The sequence below is a fragment of the Rhinoraja longicauda genome, chromosome 9 (assembly GCF_053455715.1).
Source record: "Rhinoraja longicauda isolate Sanriku21f chromosome 9, sRhiLon1.1, whole genome shotgun sequence".
In the NCBI taxonomy this organism is placed as follows: Eukaryota; Metazoa; Chordata; class Chondrichthyes; order Rajiformes; family Arhynchobatidae; genus Rhinoraja; species Rhinoraja longicauda.
The window spans coordinates 52,562,548-52,570,697 of record NC_135961.1 but is presented as its reverse complement, the minus strand read 5'-3'; the positions used below and the strand labels follow the sequence as shown (position 1 = coordinate 52,570,697).

Below are 8,150 nucleotides of genomic sequence, written 5' to 3'. Positions count from 1 at the left end.
CCAGAGGCCATAGCCTCAGAATAAAAGGACGTACCTTTAGAAAGAAGATGGGGAGGAATTTATTTAGCCAGAGGGTGGTAAATCCTTGGAATTCATTACCACAGGTAGCTGCGGAGGTCAAGTCCTTGGATAGTTTTAGAGCAGAGAATGGAGTTGAGAGGGAAAGATAAATCAGCCATGTTTAATGCCCCGATGGGCCGAATTCTGCTCCTATGAACTTATGAACTTATGAGAGGTTTAGCTTTGTTTAGTTTAGAGATACAATGTCCACTGAGTCCACTGGCAAATATTGGTTGTGGGTATGAGGAGCGCCTGATGATAAATTTGTTCCTGAAATGAATCTTCTACTCCTTACCTTAAATCTATATCTTCTGGGTTTTTTTCCCCTCAAGATTCCAGCATCTCTTGAGCCTCCACATCTTTCTTAAAATGCAATGACTCATCCTAACCAATACTTTGTAAAGCTGACATCCCAACTTTTAGTTTCCTGGTGTACAAGTCCAAGGATACATGCAACTGGCAGCGCAGTAGGTAAAATGAAGAAGAAGGCTTGCAGGATGGGGAACAGAAGATAAGAGACTTATAGTACAATTTTATTCAAATAGATTGAGCTCGTCCCTCCGGTACGCCACTGGAGTATTGTGTGCAGCTGTGGTCACCACTCTATATAATGTCATTGTACTGGAGAGATGCAGAGGAGATTCACCAGGATAATGACTGGGACCGAATGTTTCAGTTATGAGGAAAGACTGGATTGGTAGGGTTTGTTTTCCTTGGGGTGGAGGAGGCTGGGGTCTGACAGAAGTGTACAAAGCTATGTACACCATATGCAGGTGAGGTAGCGAAAAACATATCCCCATTGAATGGGGATTCCAAACCTAAAACCAAGAGGCATAGGTTTAGGGTAAACTGTCCTTGCCCCTCTCTCTGGTTCTCTTCATCCCTGTACTCGCCCCATTGCCCCTCTCCTGCACTCTTTCCTCCTCCCTACTTCAATACCTCCCTTCCCCTTCCCTCATCCCCTCACTCTGAGACAGTTCACCCTTTCAGCCTCACACCATAGGGAGAATGTGGTTGCACTTGAGAGAGTATGGAGGAGATTCACCAGGAGGTACCTGGATTGGAAGACTTTAGTTATTTGAAGAGTTTGGAGAGTCTGGACTCGTTTTCCTCGGACTGAAGGTGGCGGAGGAGTGACCTGACAGATGAGCATGAGAGTCATAGAAAGAGGGGGAAGTCAGAATCGTTTTCCCACGGTAGAAGTATCAGAAAACACGAGGACATACGTTTAAGGCGAGAGGAAGGAGTTTTAAAGAGGATCTGAGAGATAAGCTTGTTTGCACAGAATGGTTGATATCTGAAATGCGTTGTAAGAGGAGGTGATGGAATTAGATGCAATCAACAGATTTAAAGGATATTTAGACAAATACTCACATAGGCAAGGCATAGAAGGACACAGATCTAATGCGGGCCAGTGAGATTAGTATAGATGGGTAAAAACATAACCATGGTCCTGGTGGGCCAAAGAGCCTGTTTCTGTCTTGTCCGATTCTGCAACAATGATGACGTCGTAGACACGTACACCCCTCCCTCTGCCCACTTCCTACTTTTCCTTTGAGAACATATGAAATAGGAGCAGGAGAAGGAGGCCATTCAGTCCCTCATAGTTCCTCTACCATTCAATAGGATCATGCTTCATCTTTCACCTCAGCACAGCTTTCCAGCTTGATAAAGACATATCCCTTGATTCACTTATTATCGGAAAACGCATCCACCTCTGAGGTGTTTACATTCAGGGTGTGAGCTCCACATTCCTCTTGGGTTGAGAATTCCAAACATTCTCCACCCTTTGCATGAAGAAATGTCTTCACATCTCTGAACTGAATGGCCAATTCTTTATTTTGAGCCTCTGTTTCTAGACATTCCAGCCAGTGCAAATATCCACCCTGCTGTAGGAATTTTACTTGTTTCAATGAGATCATCTCCCATTCTACTAAACTTGAGAGAGCACAGGCCCAGTTTCCTTGTAGTGCCCCTCATCCTGGCTAAGAATTTGGTGTATCTGGTGAATGCAAAATGCCAAGATGGCCCCCAAGCCAGACGACTCTCCACGTGCTGTTGCCAGAAGTGGATCTGCAATCACTCATTACAATCGCTCCACTCTTTTAAACCTCTACACCAACAGCAGCATTTCTTACCCTCAGACTATCTTTAATCGGACTTTACTGGACTTTACCTTGCACTATACATTATTCCCTTTATCCTGTATCTGTACACTGTAGATGGCTCAATTGTAATCATGTTTTGTCTTTCCGCTGACTGGATAACACCCAACAAGCTTTTCACAAGAGCTTGGGTGCATTTGACAATAAACTAAACTAAACTAAACTCAAGTATAAATTAAAATGTTTGCTGCACTTTCTCTATCTTAGTTAGGGTAGGGAGATCAAATGGTGCACAATATTCCAGGTATCATCTCAGCAGGACCCTTTATAGACAATAGACAATAGGTGCAGGAGTAGGCCATTCGGCCCTTCGAGCCAGCACCACCATTCAATGTGATCATGGCTGATCATTCTCAATCAGTACCCCGTTACTGCCTTCTTCCCATACCCCCTGACTCCGCTATCCTTAAGAGCTCTATCTAGCTCTCTCTTGAAAGTATCCAGAGAATTGGCCTCCATTGCCTTCTGAGGCAGAGAATTCCACAGATTTACAACTCTCTGACTGAAAACGTTTTTCCGCATCTCCATTCTAAATGGCCTACCCCTTATTCTTAAACTGTGGCCCCTGGTTCTGGACTCCCCCAACATTGAGAACATGTTTCCTGCCTCTAACGTGTCCAACCACTTAATAATCTTATACGTTAAGATAAGATCCCCTCTCATTCTTCTAAATTCCAGTTTATACAAGCCTAGTCGCTCCAGTCTTTCAACATATGACAGTCCCGCCATTCCGGGAATTAACCTAGTAAACCTACGCTGCACGCCCTCAATAGCAAGAATATCCTTCCTCAAATTTGGAGACCAAAACTGCACACAGTATTCCAGGTTTTCTGTTTTTACTTCAGGGAAATACAGACAGGTTGAGTGAAGGAGCAATAAGTATATTTTGGAGACACAAGAGAAACCTTGTTTCTACAGAGACTATAGATTCTGTGTTCTCTAACTAAAGCAAGCTGATGGAGAAAGTATATTTTAAATGGTAACGGACTGAATGGTATTGGTGTTCAGAGGTACAACTAGTAATTAGGAAACCAAACAGTATTTTGTCCTTTAATACAAGAGGACTTGAGTACAAAAGTAGTTACATCTCGCTCCAATTTCTAAGACATTGGTGAGACTTGGAAGATAGACACAAAATGCTGAAGTAACTCAGCGGGTCAGGCAGCATCTCTGGACAAAAGGAATAGATGACATTAAATATTGAGTACAGGTCTCGCTTATTTCCTCAAGGACAGTTATATTTGTGTTAGAGGGAATCACCAAAGTTTACTAGATGAAAAATTTCTAATGGTGAATCTTTAGAACTCTCTACCCAAGAGAACAGTGGTGCTGAATGTATTCAAGATGGAGATTAAGAGATTTTTAGATATTGAGAATCAGGGGATATGGAGTTAGTGCAGGGAACTGGAATTAGGAGTATGGTCATAGAGAATACAGAAGTAAATGCGAGGAGTGTGTGAGAAGGAACTGCAGATGCTGGTTTAAACCGAAGATAGACACAAAAAGCTGAAGTAACTCAACGGAACAGGCAGCATCTCGGAGAGAAGGGATGGACGAGCCAAATGGCCTTCTATTTATTATGCTTTTTTTGTGTGCCAGGACAACATCACTCTGACCACAAAAATCTTTTGATGTCCGATCTTTTTTAAAATATGTTTTTTCCCAATTTGTGCCCGCCAAATGGGTGACCTCACATTTCTCAGCAAAATGTTTCATCCACCACACCCTCGCCCACTCACTTAGAATCTGGATACTCCTGAAGTTCCTCAACAACCTCCTCACATCCAACACTGTCGCCTACTTTATATCATCAGAACATCATTCTAGCATCTTCCCTCTACCCCTCCTGCTTCTACCCACGTCTCCATTCTGTTGTCCTCCCCATTCCAGCCTTCTCTCCCAATTCTAAACCCATCTCCCCCACAGCATTGGAGTCTATTCACTCTCTCTATTCCTCTTCCCTTCCCCATTCACAACCTTTCCTCCTCCCTTTCCCACACACCTGCACGCTCCACCTCCTCTTTCCTCTCCACCCTATCCTAAATCTATTCTTGGTTCTCTTCCTTTGCCATTTTATCTCCTCCCATCTCCTGCCTGCGTCCCTCCAACCCTACGTTTCAACCTCTCGTCCTTTTTCCTATTATCCACCCATTACCCCCTCTCCCTGCTCATTGAAATTGGAATCCCACACTCTTTCTAACCCTCCCACTTCCCTCCCATTCTACCCCTCCAACCCTCTCTCCACTCCCATTCTACGCACCTTTCCTTCCATCCATTCTCCCTTCCTGCCCCACCCCCCTACCATCCCTCCCATCCCACCTCTTTCCTCCCTTCCTTCTAATTCCTCCCTTCCTTCCATCCCACCCCCTCCCTTCCATCCCATCCCACTCCCTCCCATCCCAACTACTCCCTCCTTTCCCACCCACTCCCTCCCTCTTCCACCACCCACTCCCTCCTCCCCAGCCCCTTCCTTCCTTCCTTCGTCCCTCCTTCACTCACTCCTTCACTCACTCCTTCACTCACCCCCTTCCCCTCTTCTATCCCCTCCCCGCGACCCGGCGGGCACGCGCCCCGGCATTGCGCGCCCCCGCCCGGTGCCGCGCCGGAGCGGCCGCCAGAAGCGGAGCCGATGTGGGCGCAGGAGCCGCAGCCGGAGCCGCGGTGGCCGAGCCGTGCAGCGTCGGGTGGAGGGAGCCCAGGTAGGGTGCGGGCGTCTCCCCACTCCCCAGCCCCACTGCATCCCTCCCCCTCCCTCCCTCCCTCTCCGAGCCGCGGCCGCCCTCCTGCCCTGCCCTGCCCTAGCGCCTGCCCCGTCCACCCCCCCTGCTCCTGCATCCTGCAGCTTGCGGGATACCCTGCTCGCCTTTTGCGGGTTTAATCCCCCCGCAGTCAAGGGTGGGAGGGTGGGTGGAGGGCGGGGGTCGGTGTCCGATCGCCGGGTGCATGCATCTCCCTGCTCTAGAGAGGGGCAGAACCTTTCCTTAAAATTAGCCCTCGCATGAGCTAATTGCGAGGATTGGGAAGAGAGAGAGAGAGAGAGAGAGAGAGAGGTACAAAATAACATAACATTTATGTGTGTGGAGGAAATGTCACTTCCATTGCAAGCAGTTGCAACTGAAATGAGAATGGAATGATATGGTAACTGGGGAGAGGCGTGCTGAGGCTCCCTGGCGGTTGTTTATTGTTGTCTTATTCCACCCGGGCTTCAAACACAGGTCCTGCCGAGAGGTCGGTGGGTGTGACAGTGGTTCCTTTTACCATTTGAGGTGGGTCCCCCAGAGGCTGGTGCACTTATTTGTGAAGTGTGTGATGGAAAAGAGGGAGAGGTGGGAATGGGAAAGAAAAAAAAAGTGGGAGGGGTGCCAGATACTGCAAACAACCAGAGGGCAGGATGAGGTTAAATTTAGGAATAATATTTGCCAAGTCTCTTCTGGGGGATCTGCACAGCAGCCTGTGTTTTGTTTGTTGTTCTCACGGTGGAGCCATCTCAAAGGGTCTTTCCAACGCTCAAAGAAGCCAGTTATTAAGGGAAAGAGGGGCCGAGTGGACTAAGCTCGTTCATATCTCTATTGTTCAGTGGCACGTGAGACGGACTGCATTTCAGTGGTGCCCCTCGTCATCTCAGGATGCCTCGGAGTGCACTACGGCTGAAAACCTTGCCCTGAGTTGCCCAGGGGGCGTCCTTGTTCAGAGCATTCCAAGGCACAAATCTGCAGAGTAGCTCCTTGTATTGACATCAGATGTTGTGGCTCAGGACCCAGTGGTTTCCCCTCGTGTGGTTAAAAAGTTGCATCTGTGTATTTCTCACTGCAGAGCTGTGCATGTTCCATTCACATGTGTGACTGCACTGACGAAGGTGCTAATTGGAGATGGGCGAGAGTCTGGGAAATTATAGGCGCATCCAGATTTTTTTATTGGGGGGGGGGGGGGGTGTAATTGGCAGATGAGTGGAGATAGTGACAAAGGCTAGAAGTGAAAAGAAGACAAAAAGGTGTCAGATAGGAAAGAAGAAGCGAAGTGAAATATGAAGCCGGAAGGAGAGACATGGGTGGAAGAGGGCAGGAGGAAGGGAAAAAGCGGGTATAAAAGGGAAATGGGTTCTCAAAGATGGGAGGGGAGAAGAGCAGACAGAAGAAGGGAAAGGAGCAGGGTGAGCTGGTGGTGGGAGATGGTGAGAGAAATTAAAATGGGGGGGGGGGGGGGGTGGAGGGTTGGGTAGAGAGTATCACTTGAAATCTTGAAATTGTTCAATCAATGTGCATGGTATTGGGTTGTAAAATCCCCAAGCAGCATATGAGTAATTTCCTTCCAGTTTGCATGTGGCCTCACTCTGGCAGTGGAGGAAGCCCTCCAACAGAAAGGTTGGTGTGGGAATGGGAAGAGCAGTTAGAATGGTCAGCAACTGGGAGATCCAGCAAGCCTTGGTGGACAGAGCATAAGTGTTCAGTGAAATGGCCACCTAATTTACGGTTGTTCTCGCCAACATAGAGAAGGCAATCTCTGGAGCACAGAATGCAATGAGCGAGGTTGGAAGAGGTGCAAGTGAATCTCAATCTCAGGGAAGTGCTGCTGGGGTCCCTGCATGGAAGTGAGAGAGGAGGCGCATTTCCTATGGTTGTAGGGGAAAGTACCTGTGGAAGAGGTAGGTTGGGTGGGAAGGGATGAGTAAACCAAGGAGGTTCAGAGATGGTGGTCTCCAGGGAAAGCTAAAAAGGGTAGGGATGAAAAGATGGAACTGGTGACAAAATCACATTGAAGGTGGCGGAAATGTCAGAGAAAGATGTGTTGGATGCGGAGGTTGGTGGGGTGAAAGGTGAGGGCCAGAGGAATTCTATCCTTGTTTTGGCTGATGGGGGGGGGGGGAGTAAGATTAAGAGCAGAACTGCAGGAAACAGTGGGCATGGGCAAGGGATCAATGCACGACACAGTGGAGAAACCATGTTTACTGAAGGGAAAAGGACATCTCAAAAGTTCTAGATTGGAAAGCTTCATCTTGGGTCCAGATGAGGCAATGGAGAAATTAAGAGAAAATAGACAATAGACAATAGGTGCAGGAGTAGGCCATTCGCCCCTTCGAGCCAGCACCGCGTGGTGTCCGATGTAGATGTAGATTTGTTGGTTGATGGTCAAAGCATTGAGCATGTGTCAAGAATTCACGTTGCAGCTTTATAAAGCTTTGGTTAGGCTACATTTGGAGTATTGTGTGCACCTCTGGTCATCTATTGCAGGAACGATGTCGAGGCTTTGATAGGGTGCTGAAGCAGTTTACAAGGGTGCTGCCCAGTCTGAGATTAATAAAATTGGATTGTTTTTTCTGAGGCTGAGGGAGATCTAATAGAAGTTTACAAAATGATGAGAGGCTTAGATAGGGTGAACAGCCAGAGCCTTTTTCCCAGTGTGGAAGTATCAAGTACTAGAAATCAGGTGAGAGTTTTAAGGAGATTTAGGAGATGTGTTTGCTTTACATAGATAATGGTGGGTGTCTCCAACATTTTGCCAGGTGTGGTAGTGGCAGCAGGTAAGAAAGTGGAATTTAAGAGGCTTTTAGATAAGCACATGAATATGCACAGAATGGAGGGATATAGATCACATGCAGGCAGAAGAAATTAGTTTAATTTGACATCAAGGGATTTTGGGCCATCGTGGGCCACAGGGTTGTCCTGTCCTACAAATCTAGAATTGAAAGCTGGTGCCAATGATGTTGACGGTGATACTAATCGATTATCCTAAAAGAACATCATGTTCACTGGAAGGGGAATCTGTCATCTTAGATGTTAGTCATATTGCATTGAAACAGACTCTGGAGACACAATAAAATGCAAATGCTGGAGCCTTGAACAAAAAAAACCCAAAGATCTGGAGGAACTCAGTGGGTCGAGCAGCATTTGTAGACGGAATGTACAGACAGTCTGAAGAAAATCCTGA

The 8,150-nt window shown here is 47.1% G+C and overlaps 1 protein-coding gene across 2 annotated transcripts in view; it reads left to right on the top strand.

Annotated features, from left to right (window-relative positions):
- The first annotated feature begins 4,796 nt into the window (after positions 1-4,796).
- The window catches only part of LOC144596735 (regulator of G-protein signaling 17-like), a 91,117-nt gene continuing 87,763 nt past the window's right edge, over positions 4,797-8,150 (top strand). For both annotated transcript variants that reach the window (XM_078405479.1, XM_078405478.1), the window contains exon 1: positions 4,797-4,924. The gene's annotated coding sequence lies outside the window, so the exon portion shown is untranslated. The remainder of the gene's footprint in view (positions 4,925-8,150) is intronic.